This window comes from Pinus tabuliformis, chromosome 7 (assembly GCF_031772625.1).
Source record: "Pinus tabuliformis cultivar Carrire ecotype Pingquan chromosome 7, CPIR1, whole genome shotgun sequence".
NCBI lineage: Eukaryota > Viridiplantae > Streptophyta > Pinopsida > Pinales > Pinaceae > Pinus > Pinus tabuliformis.
Window position 1 is genome coordinate 915394420 of NC_142293.1, and position 21177 is coordinate 915415596.

Below are 21177 nucleotides of genomic sequence, written 5' to 3' on the forward strand. Positions count from 1 at the left end.
AGCACTTTAACACCTAGCACATCCATTAGAGTGTTCCTTGGGATTTTGCTCTGGGTTGAGCCCCTTGCATTTATTGTCTTCGATCTCGAAACCCTTAGATCTGGTTAATAACCTGAAAAAATACAAAAAACACAAATACCTGCCCCTGCATATCTAAGAACATTTCTCTTTAGGATAACTTAGTTAAATATGGTGTTGTACTTCAAGATAAAGGGATTTATTTCTAGTTGCTGGCTTCCATGGCACCCAAGCAATCTTTATTGAATGCCTTTGGTGGTCTTCATCTTGTGATAGTAGTAAGTACCACTATCTAGTGAATGCTACAGCAGAACCTGCTAGGATGGGCATGTAGAAACATTCCTTCTGCCCTCATGGTCGCTCCATCAGTGCACCAGCATGTTGCATTAGTGCAAGTGCATAGTTGAGTAAAAACCATTTAAATATAGCATCCTTTTTTAGCCCAATGCCTAGAGGCAACTAATAGAAGGCAATGATGAGGGAGACAAAAGTCTCCCATGCTTAACATGGTTCTAGGCCAAAATACATCATGCCCTTCTATCAAAATGATTTTCAACAAGGAGGTTGTGCACTATTCTTGACAAGGCCATGTATCTAGAGGTCTTTTTCAAGGAGGGCATGTTCTCAATGGCTTCAACATTCCATCTTCAATCTTGTCATCAATGTCTTGTTCGATTTTGTATTGGCATCTTTCACTCAACCTTCTCTTATGGATGAAATCCTTTGAGGTCCAACATTTATTCAATCCACTTATGGGTTGGAGGATCACATTACCATTGTCAAGATCTACTAGCTTATCATTGTGTAGAATTCCACATTTTGTAATGTCTCCCCCTTTGTCAATAATGATCCCATGGTTGTTTTCTTTCTTTTCATTTGTGTGTGTTTTTTGCTACAACTTCAACTTGCATGCCCACGGAAAAGGGCCAATCCAAGGATGCAACTGAAGGGCAACTTGGAGGGGCTACCCATTGTCACCTTAGTAACTCCCTCTCTCCCTTCAGGTTGGCTCTTCTCTGACATGGGGTGTATCTCTAAGTAGGATTGCTAAGGCTAGGACAAGCAGGCTCAAGATGATGTGAAAAGATAGCTTAGCAAAACAATGTTTTTGTAGTATAATAAAAAAGGGGTAATCGAGGATAAAGGACTAGTGCCTATCCAATATTAGGCCAATGGTGTCAAAAGGTCAAGCCAAGAGAGCTTCATTATGAATGGTTAAGACAGATAGGGCTGTTATGTATGCCACAATAAGTCTTAACCTACTGTTAAATGATGGAGAAATGTACTTGGAGGGGGCCCTTGATAGTGCCACACTCAAAAATGCTATAAGGGTGAGTCCTACAATGAAGTATTTATCCAACAAAAACTCTTAATAAGATGATAGATGCAAGACAATACATTCAGAAATATGACATCAAAAGAGATATGGAGAAGATCTCCCACATTAAACCTTTACAAATGTGGTAAATATATCCTTATTACGTATGTTACAAGCCTTCATGACAAGGAATCAAAATTATAATTCCAACTTATGATATGTCTAAATTGCTATCTCGAACATGAACACTGCCAAGATGAGCTATGGTGCTAAGGAAGAGAGCTCCCTCTAGTCAAAGGTAGGTCCAACAACATCCATGAGACATCAATCCATACAATATATTGTCATGTGCTAGAGGACTTGTCTCTTATGCCATCAACCACAAAGTAACAACCTCAACATGTCACTATCAATCACTAGGGAGACATCATATATTTGCACAAGACATGATGATCTATATACCAAGAACAATGCCAAGATACCAATATAAGTCACATGAAGCATTAAACTTCACCATTAATTGTCCACTAAAATGCTGATCCATTGGGCAAAGATGTGTAATGATTAAGAGATCCCTTAGACGGGTAATGACTATGGCAATCCAACATGGAGAAAAGTGAATCTCCGCCTTTTATATACCATCCAATTGAAATAATATGAAGGTGTGGATCCCCAATCCATCAAAAGCTTCATGGGTACCATTTTGCAAATTATATCTCGTGATTAAAATTTCAAGAATTATCCTTATGCAATATGAGGGGTAACATTGTCCGTTTCATTTTTGGGCTCGACTTTGTTTTCTTTGGATATTTTATTCCATTTTGTACCTTAGTGCTTTATTTTAATTTCACTTTTAATATTTACATTCTTTTATTAGGTATTTTGACATCTAATAATTATGGTAGCATAAACAACCCTCCCAAATTAATTTTTCTGGCCCCAAGATTGTAGCTGCAAGAGTTTTTCATCGTAGGGTTGATGCTTTCTTTGTTGGTTCATGTTACCACAAAATATAGTAGCCTAGTGCAAAGCCTCACTAGGAACTCTAGGCGAGGGCAACAATGAGACCAACCATCATTGTCACCTCGATGGCTTCTCCCTTGTTGTTTTGTCATTGGATCTTATTCCCTCAAGTTGGCTTCCCTAACAAGACTTAGTGGTTAGATGACTAAGGGATGCAAAGCCAAATGGCTCTCTAAGGAGCTTGCAAATTATACGCCATAGAAAGATCTTCAATAAAGAGAGGTTCAGGGTGAAACTGAGATTATGGATTGGAGGAGACTATGGAACATAAAACTCATAAATGATAGAAAATTATATTTTATTAATTATTGAAGGATGATTTTACAATGAAGGTCCCTCGCATATATATCGCCATGGGTACCTTCTTAGGAAAGGGCATGATTTTCTAATCATGCCCTTTTGTTAAGTTATACTAATTAATTATTTACATAACATTGCCTCCCTCTTGAAAATATGCTTTGTCCTCAAAGCATATGTGACGACAAGTGTTTTTGGTGAAATGCTTCTCTCTCCCAGGAGGCTTCTTCTTTTGGTAGATCCTTCCACTTGATAAGGTACTCTTTAATTACTCGAGATCGCAACTTCTTTTCTTTGGTGGTGACAATTCCTTCTGGTTCTAAGATGAACTTGCCTTCATCGTCTAATATTAGAAGTGTTGTCTATGCTGATTGGTGTTTGCCCAATGCCTTTTTAAGACAAGATACATGGAAAGCGTTGGGAACTTGACTATTATTCGGAAGGCTTAAGCTGTGTGCTACTTGGCTAATCTTTTTGTTAATCTAATATGGTCCATAAAACTTTGTCGCCAATTTGTTTTTTCCTTTTTGTTTTAGGGATAATTGGTTGCAAAGCTAAAGTTTAACAAATACCCATTCTCCAACTTCAAATTCTCTCTTTGTTTAGTGTTGGTTGGCCTGCTGCTTCATGCGATTTCTTGCAATACTTAGATTTTATTTTAATGTTTGAAAAACTTCTTGGGTTTCTTCTAATTGCTCCTTAATTGCCGAACTCTTGTCTTGAAAATGGCCAAATCCTTCCATTTAGGAGGTTCATATCCGTACAGAGCTTGAAATGGGGTCATCTTTGCGGAAGTGTGATAAGTTGAATTGTACCACCATTCAGTGAGATGTAACCACTGAGCCCACTTGTTTTGTTTGTCTGCTGCATAACAACAAAGTAAGCTTCAAGGCACTTATTAACAGTTTCTGTTTGACTGTCTGTTTGAGGGTGATATGCAAAATTCATGTTGGGGTATGTTCCAACATGTTTGAAAAGCTCCCTCCAAAAAATCCCTTTAAACATGGGAAGCTGTCTTTTGTAGTGGGTGGCAAGAAATTCTAAGTTGCATACATTTTTGATGCAAGATCACCTTGGATTGTGGAACATTCCTAGAATGAGCATGTCATATGAAAGCATGATAGAAGTAGAAGTGTAATAGATGAATGCATCGTTATAAGATGAAGGTGTGGCACAAGGAAGGTTCAATGAGTTGTTATATATGGCAATGAAAAATGCATGGGAATGAGAGAAAAATCATGTAGATTATGTCAAAGTCAACATAAGCAAAACAAAGGTCAAGTGAGAGTGTTCATATATGAAGCACAATGGGGAGCTCATAATGAGGGCGTGGCAATGATAAGTGCAATCGGGAGGGATGATAAGTGTGGTGAGAAGTGTGGAAGGCGATCAGACTCTAGCTGTCTATGAATTCTAATTTATAAACAATGAGTATGCCGTTGCGTGAAACTATTTAATCAAGTTGAAGAGTGGATCAAAATTAAAAGTAGATGTATTATGATGTTTCTTGTGATAGAGGTTTGAAGGTAAAGGAATTGATACAATAGCTTATTGAAATGGAGAGATATGTAGAGTTTAAAATAATGGAAGACACTCAAAGGGAAAAGTTCACTAGTACTAAGTTGCTGGGACACTCTACTATGTGGTAGAATTTTGTGCAATGTGGACAATATTGGAAGGGAAAAGAGAAGATGGGGAGTTGTAATAAGATGGTAACAAAATTATTTGAGAAATTTATGGCTATATATTATAAGAAATCATAGTTTAGATGGTTGTAGAACCTTATGTGGGGGTGGATCTTACAAAAGTATGAGAAAGGGTTATGTAATATCTTGATTGAAGCTGGATAGGAGGAAGGAAAAAATTGAACATTTTTTAAGGTAGCAAACGACTTGATATTTGTAATTAAGGATGAAAACAACGTCTATGCAAAATCTATTCAGTTCATGAGGCATATTACTTGGCATTAAAGGTTGAAGGGAAATCAACATGCAATGCTAATAGGAGAAATTTTGGCAGATGGTCACAATGGTAGATTTTCAATTTCGTGGAAAATGTGGAAGCTATGCACAATGAAAACATTGAAAGGACAAAGGAAAATGGTGCAATGGGTTGAGGTAAGTTAGATGTTGCAAAATGTTTAGATTGAGGAAATGGTTGTTGTAGGTGATAAATATATTGTTAGACACGTGGAGCGAAATGGCACAAGTCATTTGGGTAGCCATAGTGCAATGATGTGTATGGAAATGAGCAATGGATGTACTTATCACAAGGAGAAGTGCCAAATGAAAGTGATAGTCGTAGCAGTGGCATAACATGGAGAAATTTGATGATGTACCAAGGGATGATTGCTCTAATGAAGTAACAAGAATCACTAAGAGGGAGATTGATGGTTCAATAATAATATCTTCAAAAGCCAAATGCAATGCTGGAGTTGAATTTTATAAGGTTGTCATTAATAGTAGTGGTATTAAGATATCATTATGGCTAGGATGGTTGAGAAATTTGGATTGGTCTGTTAGAGGCATTCACAACTATATTGATTGTTTTGGTTTTAGTGTGGACATGAAGTCCTTGTAAATGATTTGTTTAGGGCAGCGTTGCACATAGGAGACTATCTAGATGATGTCTTATGCAATGTCATTCCCATGGGTGTTGCCCACTTTTTGTTGGGGAGGACACTGTAGTATGACAAGAGCATGGTTCATGGTGGGAGAACATGTACAACATCATGACACATGGGAGAATATTCTATTTGTTGCAAAAAAAGATGAGAAAGTTGTTGTTATTGTGAGAGATAACAATTGTTATCATGGTGAAGGAAACCGAGTAATGTTATGCTATTATGCCAAGGAGATTTTCCAAACACAACAAGATAATAGAGCATGACAAGAAGATTCTTGACATGGTGAAGAAGTTTTTGGAAGATTACATTAATATAGTCAACATTGAGCTATTGAAAGGATTACCACTAAAGAGGAGGAAAGCACACAAAAGCGATTTGATTCTAGGTGTCGAAATTGAAGCAAGCTCAAAATTGAATTAATAGGTTGGGGGATCTTTCGTAAAAATATTGATCAAGACGAACATGAGCCCATGTGTGTTCCCAAGATTAGTTAGAATAAATAAAGTTGGACAATTGAAAAATTGTATAAAATCTAGAGAGTTGAATGTGATCTTAGTTAGATATATGTTCTTATTAACCACCAAAAGTGGGTAGCCCCATAGGAGAAATTTCTTCTTCTTTGGATAGCGAGCTAGCTAGCCATCTACCCTATACATTGCTTAGTATATGATGATATGTCACATTTCTCTGCCATTTTCACCTGTTAGACATCACTCACTATCCAATGTTCTTTTTAAAGGAACCTGGGTTACTACTCGACAAGTACTTTAACCATTTTGCAATCATGTGCACCATTAGACATCTATAAAAAGGTCTTTCGACCTCCTCCACTAGACACCAACTCAGATCATCAAATGCCTCTGTTTTTGTTCACCCATACGAAGGAGAAGGAAGAGAAGAAGAATGAAATCTATTGAAGCCTGTTCCAACTCAGTTTGACTTCTGTTGACTTCGCACATGTCGGCAGACCGAGTTTCTGGGCAGGCCAAGGTTCTGGGTAGACCAAGTTTTGGGCAACAGGGTGAATATTCGGGCAATAGTAGGAGGCCAAAATTCGACCTCTCCTTGGGAAATTTGACCACAGTTGACTAAGGCTATTTGTGGGTAGTTTGACCATGTTGGACCTGGGTTTGGCTATTGGTCAATTTCACTTTATTTTGATTGAAATACTCACATTGTATCTCTTGTTGAATTGGATAATTTCTCTAAGAAAAGGTTGTTGGGTTTTTCCCTAGAAGAGAGTTTTCCCAGGGTAAAAAATTAAAATTTGTGTCTTTTGTGTTTAGGCTTAGGTTACGTGGGAGTGGGAGCAGGAGTGACATTTTTAGAAGCTCCCGGTTTGGGAGCGATTTCGGAAGCGTTTTATATATATATATATATATATATATTTTTTTTTTTTTTTTAATTTTTTTATATTTTGATGCATATATGTCAACAAAAGCATGTAGAATGATGAATTAGATATAAAAAACATAAAAAAACATAGATTGAACCATATAAAAACAGTCATCTAGAAGTTATAATCTTCATCAACCACGTCCACAAGTTAGTAACATAGTAACATACATCATAGTGAGTCTCATGATTCATCAATCTTAAAATTTCAAGCTTTCAAAATTCAATATATAACATTTATCATCATTGATCACCAAAGTTGTACATGTAAGATAAGTGTAACCATTACAACAAATAATATCTAACATGAAATGAAATGTTATAAAATGAAACAACTTTCAACTTTCACGGAGCATCATATTCATAATTCATTACTAATGAGTTATAATTGCCAACTTCAAACTTCAAACTTATTTTGTCATATATTGTTTACAAAAAATATTATAATAAATATGAAAGAGTCAATAGTTATAAAAACTACTAGAAACTTGAAAAGACAAGTAAATCTATTATCTATTGGTAATGCTTGGGCCTCTTGTCGTCACAAGAAATGTCTAATTTTTTAGTCTTGTTGGAAAATCAAGATCTTTGTCATTAATATTAGCCTCTAAGCATTAATATCCAGAGGTATTTTTGTCATTACCTCTGGATCTGTATAGGGATCTTTGTCATTAATATCACCCTTTAAGCATTAACATAAGATAGAAAAATCATAGCATGTCAAATCAAGATTTTGTTTGAGTGATGTGTACATTTTTAGGAGGGACATGATAGAGGAGTTCGACAACCAATGTCACTAACATCAAGATACATAGAGGGATTGGTGCTCTTGATTAAATACAAGTTCCATACTCTAATACATGACAAAATCCAATGGAAACATTGTAATCCTGAAATCCTGAAAAATTGACAAGTCTGCTGGATTTTGAATGAAATCCAAAATTCTACTTTCTCCATATGAAATCCAATGAGGTTGGAACCACTCTCAAACATCCTGAGTCATTTCATGGTAATGTTAAAAATTTAAGTAAAAGGATGAAAATGAAGATTAAGGAGAATGTCAACATTACCATGAATCGCATATCAATACTAGGGCCATATGGTTGACCATTAGGCTGCCCCACTCAAAATTTATTTGTTTCTTTGAAAAAAAATTGCATTTGGAATATTACTGCAATTTTTTGTTGTTGCAAAAAAGACCAAACACTCTCGAAAAACAAGGGAGCGTTTTTTTTTGCCGGGAACACGCTCCCGAGTCGCTCCCGCCCGAAGCGCGAATTGGTAGTGGGGGCGTGGGGGGGGCTGCTCCCCCATAACCCTGGTTTAGGCTATCTCTTTATGATCCTACTGTCATTATTGTTTCTAATGTTCAGATCTTCTGTGTAATTGCTTAATGATGGATGTAAACACAAGAAGGATTAAATTAAGAAATAATTAGAAGTAATTGTCAGATTAGGTCTTGTAAAAATCAACATTGTATCAAGGGGTGCGTTAAAGAGTAGCCTTGAAGAAGCTAGTTTGTTTCAAAATATGCCTAAAGGACAGGGTTGAAGAGGAGCGGATGCCCGTCGAATTCGCTCTCGAAGCATGATCTGAGCGGGAGCGAATCAGGAACTAACCGAGAGCACGTTCCCGCAAAAAAAATTCGCTCCCTATCTTTTTCGCAATTTTTTTTCACAAAGATGTTCCAAACATAATTTATTTTCAAAGAAACAAGAATTTTGGAGTGGGGCAGCCTAATATTCGAGCCTATGGCACTAGTATTAAAATAGAATTCATAGTAACGTTAAATTCTTAAAGTAAAAGTGACTTTTACTTAAATTTTCAACATTACCATGAAATGATTCAAGATATTTGAGAGCAGTTCCGACCTTGTTGGATTTCATATGGAGAAAGTGGAATTTTAGATCTCACTCAAAATCCAGTAGACTTATCAGTTTTTCAGGATTTCAGGAGTGGAGGGATCACAATGTTTCCATTGGATTTTGTCATGTACTAGGGTATGGAACTCGTATTTAATCAAGAGCACCAAGCCCTCTTTGTACCTTGATGTTAGTGACATTGGTTGTCGAACTCCTCTATCATGACCCTACTAAATATGTACCCATCTCTCAAACAAAAACTTGACTTGACATGCTACTTTTTTTCTATTTTATGTTAATGCTTAGAGGGTGATATTAATGACAAAGATCCCAAGATAGGCAATGATTTTGATGATATGTAGGTATTTGTTGTAGCATGATTTTTTTGGATGCTAGAGGCCATGTAGAGGCTATTTGTTGGATGTATTTTTAGTTAAGAGATGGATTGCACTCTATGCTATTTTGGTTGTCTTTGTCAAAATAGCAACATCATACATCACTAACAAAGTATTTGAATACAAGTGTCAAATCTAGGTTTATTGTCTTTGTGACACTAATAGTCAGTAGCCAGTCTAATCTCAATGACATAAACCCTAATCAACAACAAAACCTCATTGTCAAGTCTACTATCATTTTGAACACATCTGTGACTAACCACATCATCCTCTGAATATCAACAAACCCTAGCAATATTATGGAACAAATCAACTTGTACTCACAACCTAACTGCTCAAATTAGTAATGTATTTGTTATCATTCTCAACAACATTAGTCTCAGCCCTGTTAGCAGTTCAACATTATGTCTCACTGTTAAACAAGTCAAACCCTAAATCTCAACAATAAGATACATAATCATTAATATGCTGATTTTTCTTAGGCAACCCTTTTGGTTGCATTCTTTCTTGAATGCGATCATCTAGAGACCCTCAATAAAATTAGATGTTCCACAAATTGTCCATTACAAGCTTTGCTTCTATGAATATCCAACTTTCCAATAACCATGCCACAAATTGGACTTAAAACATTCGACAAAATATAAATTCAAAATTAAAAAAACTTTATGAAATGACTGACTTCAAGCTTGGGACTTCAAATATAAAATATTAATGCCTCACAATCTAAACCATACCACAACCTTTACTATCCAGTCATTCGGTTCTCATATAGCCATAAAGTGGACTTTTCTTGGCTCCTAATTATGCGACAAAAAATAGTCAAAATACAATTCAATCATTCCGGTGAAGGCCTTGAACTTGACATCTTAGGTGAACAAATATATCCCATACACTTTGTAACGCTGGGAATTCTTATATCTGACGTCAGCACGTCGACAAGGTTCATGCTAGATGCGAAGCAACTATGACTTTGTTTGTCATATATCCTTTGACTTGTTTTTATGCGATTAGCGTGGCTACGTGGGGATTTCAATGCGTATCTCTCAACATGTCTGTGTATAGCATATAGTCACAGCGCAGTGCTATGACCAAATATTAGGCCAATAGATGTGTGCCATATTTAATCACTGAAGTTGCCGAAGTTTATATACCGCAAAGATCACTGAGTGTTGGAATATTTGAACCTTCCACAATCACAGAGAGCCTCAGAGAAGTATCCACCACAATGTTGTTTATAAGTCGCACCACCACTCATTAATTCTGCCATAGAGTTTGGTGTTTATTGTGCCATAAATCAATTCCCACTGCCACAAATCAGATGTGCGAGAATGTATGTTCACCACAGATGCGAGTATATATGTTCACTGCAGATGCTGAAGATATATATATATATATATATATATATATATATATATATATATATATATATATATATATATATATATATATGCCAAAAAGACTATCGTAGGTTTTGCAATTAAGCCGCCACTGTTCATTGATCATACAGTATATTCAAGCCAAATAATTCTGACCATACATCTAGAAGCAATGGCTATGTCTCAAACTCCTCGCACATAAAGGATCAAACCTGGAAGATTAGGCTGCAACTAAGTTACCTAACACGGAGATTAGGGATTCGTAGGATATGGGGATTCGAGAGTCGGATTCGGACACGTTGACCCCCTGGAACAGGACACGTAGGATTTGTTATATATATATATATATTAAAAATTAGATATTTCTTACTCAAATGCTCATTGATTTCAAACATAGATCTTCATCTAGATGTTAGTTTTACTGTTTACAAAGTAAGTTAGTAACATTATAACATTCATAGTACATACAAAATTCAAATACATGTCACATAAATCATGATTCATAAATGAAAGACAACTTACAAGATAGTAAGATAAAGATACTGAGAACTGTAGTTTTCTCATTAAGTTATCAAATCAAAATGTGTTACATAGGTAGTGCAATGCCAATGGCAAATAGAAATAGATAGTATAAAACAACTACAGGTATACAAGCCTCAAGGCAATAGGTAGCCCATGACACATGAGTCAACAATCCTCATAGTCATCATCAAAATCAGTATCAATGTCCTCATCATCATGGTCACCAGACTCACCACTGCTCTCCTCTACATCCTCCTACCTTGTATCCATAGGTGCCTCTGCATCTGCTGGTGTGGAGGATGACCCCTCTGAAATATCACCGTCATCAAATCTAACAGGCTCTAGCACTGGATCATTGAGATCCATGTTAGCCAATGCCAACTCAACACTGTTGTTCAGATCCATATCATCAGGAAAGACATCCAACATCTTTGTCTTTCCCCTCAACCACTCTTCCCTCTGCGTGTAAATAAGACGAAGGTTGGTGTGCACATACACCATTGTCTCTGCCCTGGACTGCTCAAGCCTGCTCTTCTTCGCACTATACAAATTCTCATATGTGCTCCAATTCCTCTCGCAACAAGAGGATGAAGTCACTTGAGAGAGGAGCTTCATGGCTAACTGTTGAAGAGGAGGGCTTGTTGCCCCATGATTTTCCCTCTAAGAATAGGGCGTCTTAGCCCCCCTATCTCTAATCACATCATATCCTGCAAATCAACCAGTGCCAGTGGAAAACTCTGTAAAGGCATCCTCCACCTCATCAAGCAATGCTCTATCCTGTAAAAACTGCCTGAATGCATATTTCCTCCCCTGTGAGATTTCACCATCCATGTGAGGAGGGAATTTGTGGGAAGGTCCACCATTCAACCACTCATAGCTGTAGTATTTTGGGTTCAATGAGTGAGCCAAACAATGTAAAGGTGTGCAATTCTTGTCCCATCTGCTGACAAGAATATCTTGTATAGTACCACAGAAGGCCTCTGGTGATGTCTCATACTTGGGGCACTCACTTTGTAGAATAATGCTCCTCGCAGACTCAATCATGGAATCCCATCCCTCATAAACCTCTCCTAGGATGGGTTTGTCTGTATCTGCAAATCGAAGCAAAGAAATGATAGGGTCCATGATCTGGATAATTAGATCTACTCTCTCCCGCCAAGCATCATCTAGCACTGTGTCCTTCACTCTTTTAGAGGCTACTTGATCTGTCTTTCTCCAAAAAGACCAAAACTCAGAAATAACCATGGCCCCAAGAGCGGTCTTGACCTCCCTTAACCTCTTCAACATCATGAATGAAGAGGCAAACCGTGTATCAACAATCTTCAACAATGATAGATTGGTGTACTGCTTGTAGATAGTGAGGGCATTTGTATGATTTTGCACAAAGTTACGGATATGTCATGCGTCCTCAATAATGTTACCAATCCAAAGCACATCAGAAGCAATGGATTTCAGTGCTAAGTTCAATGAATGGACAATGTAAGGTGTCCAAAACACTTGTGGATATTTAACTTCCACAATCATGCGAGCAATCTTGCAAACAGGTGCATAATCTGTAATGATTTGCACACAAGAATCAACACCTACATCTTCAATAACTTTAATAAATAACTCACCCATAAATTGTGCATCCTTGTATTCTCCAAGTGTATCCACTGCTTTCAAGAAAACTGGACCATTCAAGGAAGATACCATGAAGTTGATGATTGGGTGTCGTGCTGGATCTGTCCATCCATCAGAAATAATGCTAACCCAGATGTTGGCCATGATGCTTTAATTTTTTTGCACCTCTTTTTTTGCCTTCGTCAACAATGTGGTTCTAATCTTCTTTGAACCAGCAGGCACATACCATGATGGAGACCCGTGAGTTAGAGCTTGACACATCTCAATAAATAGAGGTGAGCGTGCAACATTAAATGATATGAAGTATTTATAGAAAAAAGGCAATGGTGAGATCAAGTTCTTCCCGTTTCTCGTTTTGAAAAATCTTGTCCATTGGACCAAGTGAAAGTGCTCTTCTTTTTGCTGCTTGTCCCCCAATAGAACTCTCAAATGGAAATTTGGTGGTGCCTTTCCTCAAAAATGGAAGGGGGTCTTCATTCTTGGTTTTTCTTGATTTTGCAGCCACATTTGCCATACCATTAGTGAACTCCTTTTCCATTTCTTTTCTCTTTTGTAAAGGAACAACTTTACAAGTTCCAATTCCACAACCTGGTAAAGCCAACGAATGGCCTTTCACACAGTAATATGTGCTTTTGAAAGAAACATGGCAAAAGTTTCATCTCCATTGCACATTGCCTCCTCCCTTCCCCTTGGTGCTTGTCCCATCCTCTCTTGTGACATATTTCCATAAGGGATATTTCTCAATGTTGTCTTTAGGTCCTCCTCTTCCCTCAACATTACTTGTAGCAAACTCTGATGATATTGGGGGAGGAGGGGCATCTCCAATGGAGGCATTCTTCCCCTTCCTTTGCCCCCTAACTGCTGCCCTTGATTGAGCCATGAATACTGTAAAAAAAAAAAAAAAAAAAAAAAAAAAAAAAAACATGCACATATTTGTAAAAAAAAATAAATCATATACAAACTACTATAATAGAAATACAAAAAAATGGAGATGAAATGCACTTAATTGGTACTTGAATCTCCTTGTTGAACGCTCCACACCCTTAGCTCCTTGCTCCAAACCCTTAGCTCCTTGTCCATAGCTCAATGTATGCAAAACTGAAAGAGAGAAATGGTAAATGATTGATAGAACAACACGATTTTATGTTCGCAGGTTTCTCTTTTTTGGGATTCGAATCCCAAAATCGTGACACGTGCGGGATTCGCACGTGTCACGTTAGGACACGATGTGTCATGTTCTAGGATTCGAATAACCATCAAATCGTGTCCGATTTGTGGGATTCAGACACGTAGGCCATTTCCAGCGAATCCAGTTTCATAGGGCTGCAACCTTTAGGATGCCTCAAAGCAGTAAACATGGCTAGGGTTCTTCTTGAATTTGAGTGCTTGTAGATCAGGGCCGCATAGCTCAGAAAGAAGGTCAAAAGATGCCACCCATTGCTTTTTAGTATGATGCCCAAAAGAAGCTTTCATGCCACAGAAAATAGAGAATAACCCTTGTGCTTGGAATTTTAGCCTTCAAATAGAACCACAACCACAAAGACTAGAAAATAAACCCTTGTGCTTGGAATTTTTGCCTTCAAATGCTTTGCAAAGTATTCCAAGAAGGGAGTCGTTCTTCCATACGAGACACAAATATTTCTGCTTTTGTCCATAATGGATGTCGAATGGTTGATGTATAAGATTACCTGCAACCATAAGCAAGATGAAACCCTTTATCCAATCAAACCCTTAGAAACATTTTCAGAATTGGCCACTCGCTAGATCTGTCCATCTCCCATAGGGCTGAGATAATTACAGAGTTTGATCACCAAGGATAAGCGTTCGATTTTCTTATCTTGTGATGGAGATAATGCAACCTTTAAATAGATTTGGAGATATGTAGGCTAGTCAAAATGCTATTTTGGAGGGAGAACCATATTAAGAATTTGAATTTCAAAAACTTGGAAACTAAGGAATGAGGTTGTCTGCCTTTGGGGATAAGGAATTAGTTTTTTATTTGAAACCAAAAGCTCCCTTATGGTTAGTAAATTCAACAATCATCTCCATAAATTATTTTAACCATAGACTTTTGATGTAAATCCTATTTTCATGCTTGGAGTAATATGCTGGCCAATGATGGGGTGACACATCATCTCCCATTTGGGGTTTTTTTCCCATAGGATGGGTCCTTCATCTTCAAACAAGCATAACTCCAAAACTATGAGGCCTCTCGTGGCATGCAACATACCACCAGAATTGTCTTGATGAGGGGCATCTAATGTCGATGATCTTGAGATCCTACCACTGATCTTCATCCTCAAAATATTCAGCAAAGGCGACGCTACTAGGGTTTTCAATCATCCCTCCATTGGAGCTTCCAACTAATATAATCCAGACAAATATTAAGAGCATTCAATAACAGATGTTGACATCAATGACAACATTCAACATGGATGTATTTATATTTTATTGGAGTCTTTTGGTTTGTGGATCTTGAAGAGCCAAACTCAGAAGGGAATTGTAATCTACTATTCGAATGAACTCTCTCTTTTGTAATAAATTATTTGGGAAAGAGTACCATTCCCCTTTGAGGGAAACATTTGTTAACTCTTCCCAAAGAGGAAGAAATCCATATCCCCCTCATCATATAAGGGGATCCTCACTTAATAAAATTCAACATTTTTTATTAGGACCTAGGGATTTTCCCCGAGGCATCCACCCCTTCTCCTTTTGGGAAAGGTATCTTCTTGAATGTGTTGAGTGATTTATGATTGTTTCTCACTTCATTTACTTCACACTTCATGTAATATGGTTCATGGTCTCTAAAGTTCACACACAAATTATTTAAATGAGTCTTATGGACTAATTTCACTCTTTTAATTTCATCTATTTGAACATTCCTTTTCCTTGTGAATAACTATTTTTTACAACCTTCTCTATTGTAATTTCATTGCCTACTTGATTGAATTTTCTCATAAGTTGCTCTTCTTCAATTTTCAAAGCATCATCTATTTATTCAAGGCATTTGTATCACAAGTTTGGCAGTTGCAATCCTAAAAAACTACCTCCAAAATAAGTTGGTAAGTAGCAATGTTTTAAAACTCCGACTCCGACTCCGACTCCGACTCGGCCGAGGGTTGACTCCGACTCCAACTCCGACTCTGTATCAACTTGGCCGGCTCGATTTCAATGACTCGGTCCTTGTAAAAAATACATTAAATATTTATTTTTTATAAAAACACATAATTTTAAAGATTTTCATTCATGTTTCCAAACACACAACATTAGAATATAGATAGAAGACAACATATGATCAAAGTAGGCTCATGAATATATCCATTATATCAAAATGGCACCCAGTACATTGTCCAATACATACACGATGATGATATAGAGATCAAAACAAAAACACATAGCCAAGGAGGCTATAAATGGCCTCTACAACAAAACTCTGTGACCAGTACTACTGACTACTGCTAGAGTTGCCAACATCATCTGGCTCAGTGTTACTTGGGAGCAGGAGCGAAAGTGGGGAGCGAGAGCGAAAACGGGAGCGGGAGCGACATTTTGAGAAGCTCTTGGTTTGGGAGCGAATCCCAGAGGAGTTCGACAACCAATGTCACTAACATCAAGGTACATAGAGGGATTGGTGCTCTCGATTAAATACGAGTTCCAGAATCCATACCCTAATACATGACAAAATTCAATGGAAACATTGCAATCCTCCAATCCTGAAACCCTGAAAAACTGATAAGTCTGCTGGATTTTGAATGAAATCTAAAATTCTACTTTCTCCATATGAAATCCAATGAGGCCGAAACCATTCTCAAACATCCTGAGTCATTTCATGGTAATGTTAAAAATTTAAGTAAAAGGATGAATATGATGATTAAGGAGAATGTCAGTTTTACTTAAAAAATTTATAACTGCTTGGAGTCCAAACCAACCAAAAAACAATTTAAAAATCCATTAAAATTTTATTAAATCGCAGTTTGACATGATGCTGGGCATTTTTTTGTGACTCGGCTGAGTCATTACGGAAACGGTCGAGTTGGCTGAGTTAGCCATGACTCGGCCAATCGAACCGTTCCAAAGGCCGGGCTATAGAAAAAGGTATATGACTCGGCCGAGTCATGGCTGACTCGGCCAGTCGAACCGTTCCAAAGGCCGGGCTATAGAAAAAGGTATTGGCTCGGATCAACCCGGCCGTTTCGGTTTCGAAACGGCCGTTTCTTAAAACAATGTAGACCACGTGATTCAATAATGAAATACATTGAGCCATATTTATCATTCATTATTCACCATTCTAGAATCTACATTGATTTAAAAATTAAATTCATCATTTATCATTCTCGATTCTAAATTGATTTAAAATTAAAATTCATCATTCTAGAATCTAATTGGTACTAAGAAAAATAGAACATAGTAGACACTGAAATATGAAGATTGGGATAGTAAATTGATATAACTAAAACTCAAAAATAGGAAAGAGTGACGAGTCAAAGATTCAGTCTAAAGGGCTTGGTGCTCTTGATTAAATACTAGTTCTATACCCTCGTACATGATAAAATCAAATGGAAACATTGCAATCCCCCCAATCCTGAAATCTTGAAAAAATGCCAAGTCTGATGGATTTTAAGTGAGATCTAAAATTCTACATTCTCCATTTGAAATCCAATGAGGTTGGAACCACTCTCAAACATCCTGAGTCATTTCATGGTAATGTTGAAAATTTAAGTAAAATGATGAAAATGAAAGATAAAGGAGAATGCTATTTTTAGTTACATAGCATTAGTAGAGCCCTAGGGTTGAATATTAAGCTTCCCCACTCAAATCATTGTTTTCAAACAAAATTGAGGGGGGATGCCTAGCCCTTTCTGAGGGGGGATGCCCACAAGCACCGCTTTTGGGGAAACATGTCCTGGGAAAACGTTCACCCCTACATCTCCCCGTGTCTCCCCAAAAGGGGGATGTGGGGAAATATTCCATAGGCATACTCCCATCCCAGGTGCGTGGGGAGCATGAGGTGCATGCATCCCACCCTAGGGGATGTGTCCCTGTGGAACACTGCTAGATGCAATAGAGCACTGACTGGAGATGGGAGGTATTTGAGGCTATCTATCTGTGGATGATTGTAGGGCTGCTAGGTGGCAAGCTGAGACAATAGGAGTTTTTTTCCTAGGGATTACCCACTTGGGTGGGTAATAGTCAACTTGTGGAGTTTGGACCAAACTTGTGAAATTGACAGAAAAACTTTCACTTAGCTGCCCAAACCGGTGAAATGAGTGTACTGATTCAAACAAGTTTAGGTTTGTCCTGTAACAAAGGTGTAACGAAAGCGTATGTGTATGCACTCTTCCGGTGTGAATGGCAGGCAAGATCCCATTTATTGATTTAGATGGAACTTTTTTAAAATGCGTTATTCGTATATACTGTTGTTTTAAGAAAATCAATCTAGTAATTGTAATCTAAGTAAAGAAATAACTTTCGTAAAAAATTGTTTTCATCTTCGATTTCTAATAATATTGAATTGACTGTTTGGACGGATCTATTATGCTAGGAAACAGTATGAACCCAATGATTACAATTTCTGAGGATATAAAAATTGCAAAAGCTAAGAAAGGCAATACTTGTTTACTTAAATATCCTGCACCACACCTTTGAAAGAATTACTTCACTGAAGCTCACAACTTTTAATTCTCACATGTTGGTGCTTTATCCTTCTGCTCGAGTTCTTTCACTGGCAAGTGCATCATCGGAGTTATAAAAGAAGGCTCATTTGGAAGATGACTCCTGTATATCTCAATGGATTATACATATTCATCGTTATGAATATTTAGTAACCAGTTCCAACTTCCAGTTTTGAGAAGGGATGATGATTTTGACCATCCATGAAATGGTTATATTTGCTCAAAAAATTCCCAGTGAACAATTTACGAGTTCTTGATCCATTCTTGAATCTTTGTGTTGCTGACAAGTACATCTCACAGAGTTAAAAAGGAAAGCCTGCGTCTTCAACTTACGATGATGATTAGCTGATGTGAAAGATGACTAATTTTAGAACGTCTTAAAGCCAAAAGTTGAAGCATAATTTCATAGTTCACTTTAGCAGATAGTGATCTCAAATGTTGATGCATCCATTTTATTTAGCTTTATGTTTAGAGCCATGCTCAAAAGTTGACGTAAGTACATCTTACAGAGTTAAAAAGGAAAGCCTGCCTCTTCAACTTATGATGATGATTAGGTGATTTGAAAGATGACTTATTTAGAATTATCTTAAACCAAAAGTTGAAGCTTCATTTCATGGTTCAGTTTTAGCAGATAGCAATATCAAATGTGAATGTGTACATTTTTTTAGCTTTATGTTTAAGCTATGCTCACGAAGTTGACGTTTGCCATGTGCAGCAGTCGTGGGAAGGTCTCGGGCAGATTTACTATTTTGTGTTCCTTGGTTTCGTGTGATCCAGGAATTACTTGTATAATATATATATGTATTGAAATTCTAAAAATCTTTATTGGTTTTTTGGGAGGCAATATTCTAACTTATTTTTCTCGAGTGTTCGACAATCTTGCATTCTTTTGCGTAGTCATGTATTGAAGGGTGCTTTTTAAATTCGATTGGTCAGGTGCCACCAATCTTCGTCTTTGTACAGATAATAAAGTGCTTGTCATAGAGATAGATTCCAAGGCACAGAATTTGGGAAATCTGGGCACCGTTTGTGGCAGTAGAACTAATGGAGAGATACACTTGATGCACTCTTTGTATTGTAAAACATTACTGAGCCATGCATTTTTTACTTTTGATGTAAATTGTTTTGTGAACCTTCACAGCATTTAGTTTCAGTGATTGAATCTGCTTGGCATAACACTGTTATCATATGTGAGTCTTTTTGTTGGGCATGCACAGTATTCTACATAATCTGTGTTTCGTTATCCAATAAACAAATAATCAACTGCCATTTTATATATTCTCTGGATTAAAATATTTGATATATTTTTTCCGGTTGTTTAAACATGTTTGTGCGGGCTAAAGCACAAGGACAAAACATAGGTACTTTCAAATTTGAATGTCCATCATAAAAAAATGTTTATTCTATAGTGCTAATTAAACGGGTTTTCAAGGGCCAAATCATACAATAGCCTATTGGTCTTTCTAGAATAAAAACTTTTAACAAGGCTATGGATCATCAATTAAAATCAATATTAACATCCTCCATTTATCTTCAACTTTTAACAAGGCTATGGATCATCAATTAAAATCAATATTAACATCCTCCATTTATCTTCAAACAGGTAGGAGAAAATGTTCTAAGAAATGGTACAGAAGCATTGCATGCCTTTTAAGGAAGCTGGAATATAATTTCATAATGGATTAGGCACGAGCAGAAGGCTTAGATGTGTCTATTCATCTGTCTATATTGAATTGGTTTGGTAGGTTGTCATAGATTTTTTCTTTCTCCACGAGTGGAAATTGTGAAAAGATGGTTCTGATGCTTGCTTTGCTTCTATCCACACATCAAGGGCCTCATTTGTTACGTTTCACATTTTCTAACGAGGATGCCCTACGATAGGAGTTGAGGGGGGTCAACAAGAATAATATAATTTGGATCATGCCAGAGTTGAGTTTTTAGTCTTGGCAAATATGAAAACCTGAGACACATTTAGGCTTTGCACATGTTATCGGTTTTCTGAGAATGCCTTTCTGTGGTGACTTGTTCCGAGTCGGATCAATTTTTTCATCAAGATGTCAGACCATTTATTTGCTTTAAACCAAACTGTGAGCCACAATTTAGCTTGAGTTGTAATCTCCTCGAGCAATTTTGGAATTCTCCCCTTTTTATTCCTTTCTCTGTCACATGCAGCAGTTTATTAGCTCGACTTAATCTTCTTGAGTAATCGTGTCAAATGGTGCAATCTTTTATAATTGAGAGCAGATTCAATATATGTTCCAGTTCTTTGCCACTTAATATCAAGCTGTTATTCGAGTTGGCCAATTAGGGAGCCAGCATTATTGTTACTAGATGGCTTGGGCTTGATTACTATTTTTGGATGTCAGTCGCACTTGATATCTTAGTGACTTTTGATTCAGATGCACTGAAGGGCTCGATTACTACTTTTTAATGAGAGACCTGCCTGTTTTAGCAAGTGACAGTTCTGTTTCAGATACACTGAAACAGGAGAAGCCATCAGGTTTATCCGTAGTTTGAAGTACAGCTACAATTTTGAAATATTATGGAATAATTGTTTGTCCAAAATACACCAAAGTTTATTTTGGTCGGTTATAAATTTTTTTTAATTAATTTGTTCGTAATTTTAAATCTTGACACGATGCACCAAGATCAGAGGATATTGTATTTGGCTTATTCTACATTTTCATTAAAAGAGGATGACTGCTTTGCAGTTGCATTTACAGCGTTGCTGATTTTTACCTAATAAGGGCGATGCCATGCTATCCAAAGATCAGTGTATTCCTTGGTTCGTGCAATCTCATTGTTGCAAGACAGATTTTGCAGTCTGAGGTCTGTGCTTTCCTGGGCTCAGCAATCTAGATATGCCACTTTTATTAAATTGTGGTTGACCTGCAATGGGTGAATTGTGGTCTCAGTCCGTGGAGAAAATATTGGAGATTTACATTCATTTATAGTGAAAAAAACAAGAGGAAATTTCATGGAGAGTAAATGGCATCAGGACCACCTTACTGAAGACTCTCAAATATCCTACGCCAAATGTCGTAAGAGTA

The 21177-nt window shown here is 37.1% G+C and overlaps 1 protein-coding gene across 3 annotated transcripts in view; it reads left to right on the forward strand.

Annotated features, from left to right (window-relative positions):
* The window catches only part of XLG3 (extra-large GTP-binding protein 3), a 206562-nt gene extending 187282 nt beyond the window's left edge, over nucleotides 1–19280 (forward strand). For 2 of the 3 annotated variants that reach the window (XM_089459158.1, XM_089459160.1), the window contains one exon: nucleotides 18843–19280. The gene's annotated coding sequence lies outside the window, so the exon portion shown is untranslated. The remainder of the gene's footprint in view (nucleotides 1–18842) is intronic. The other variant, XM_089459159.1, reaches the window with a different exon arrangement.
* Nucleotides 19281–21177: the final 1897 nt, after the last annotated feature.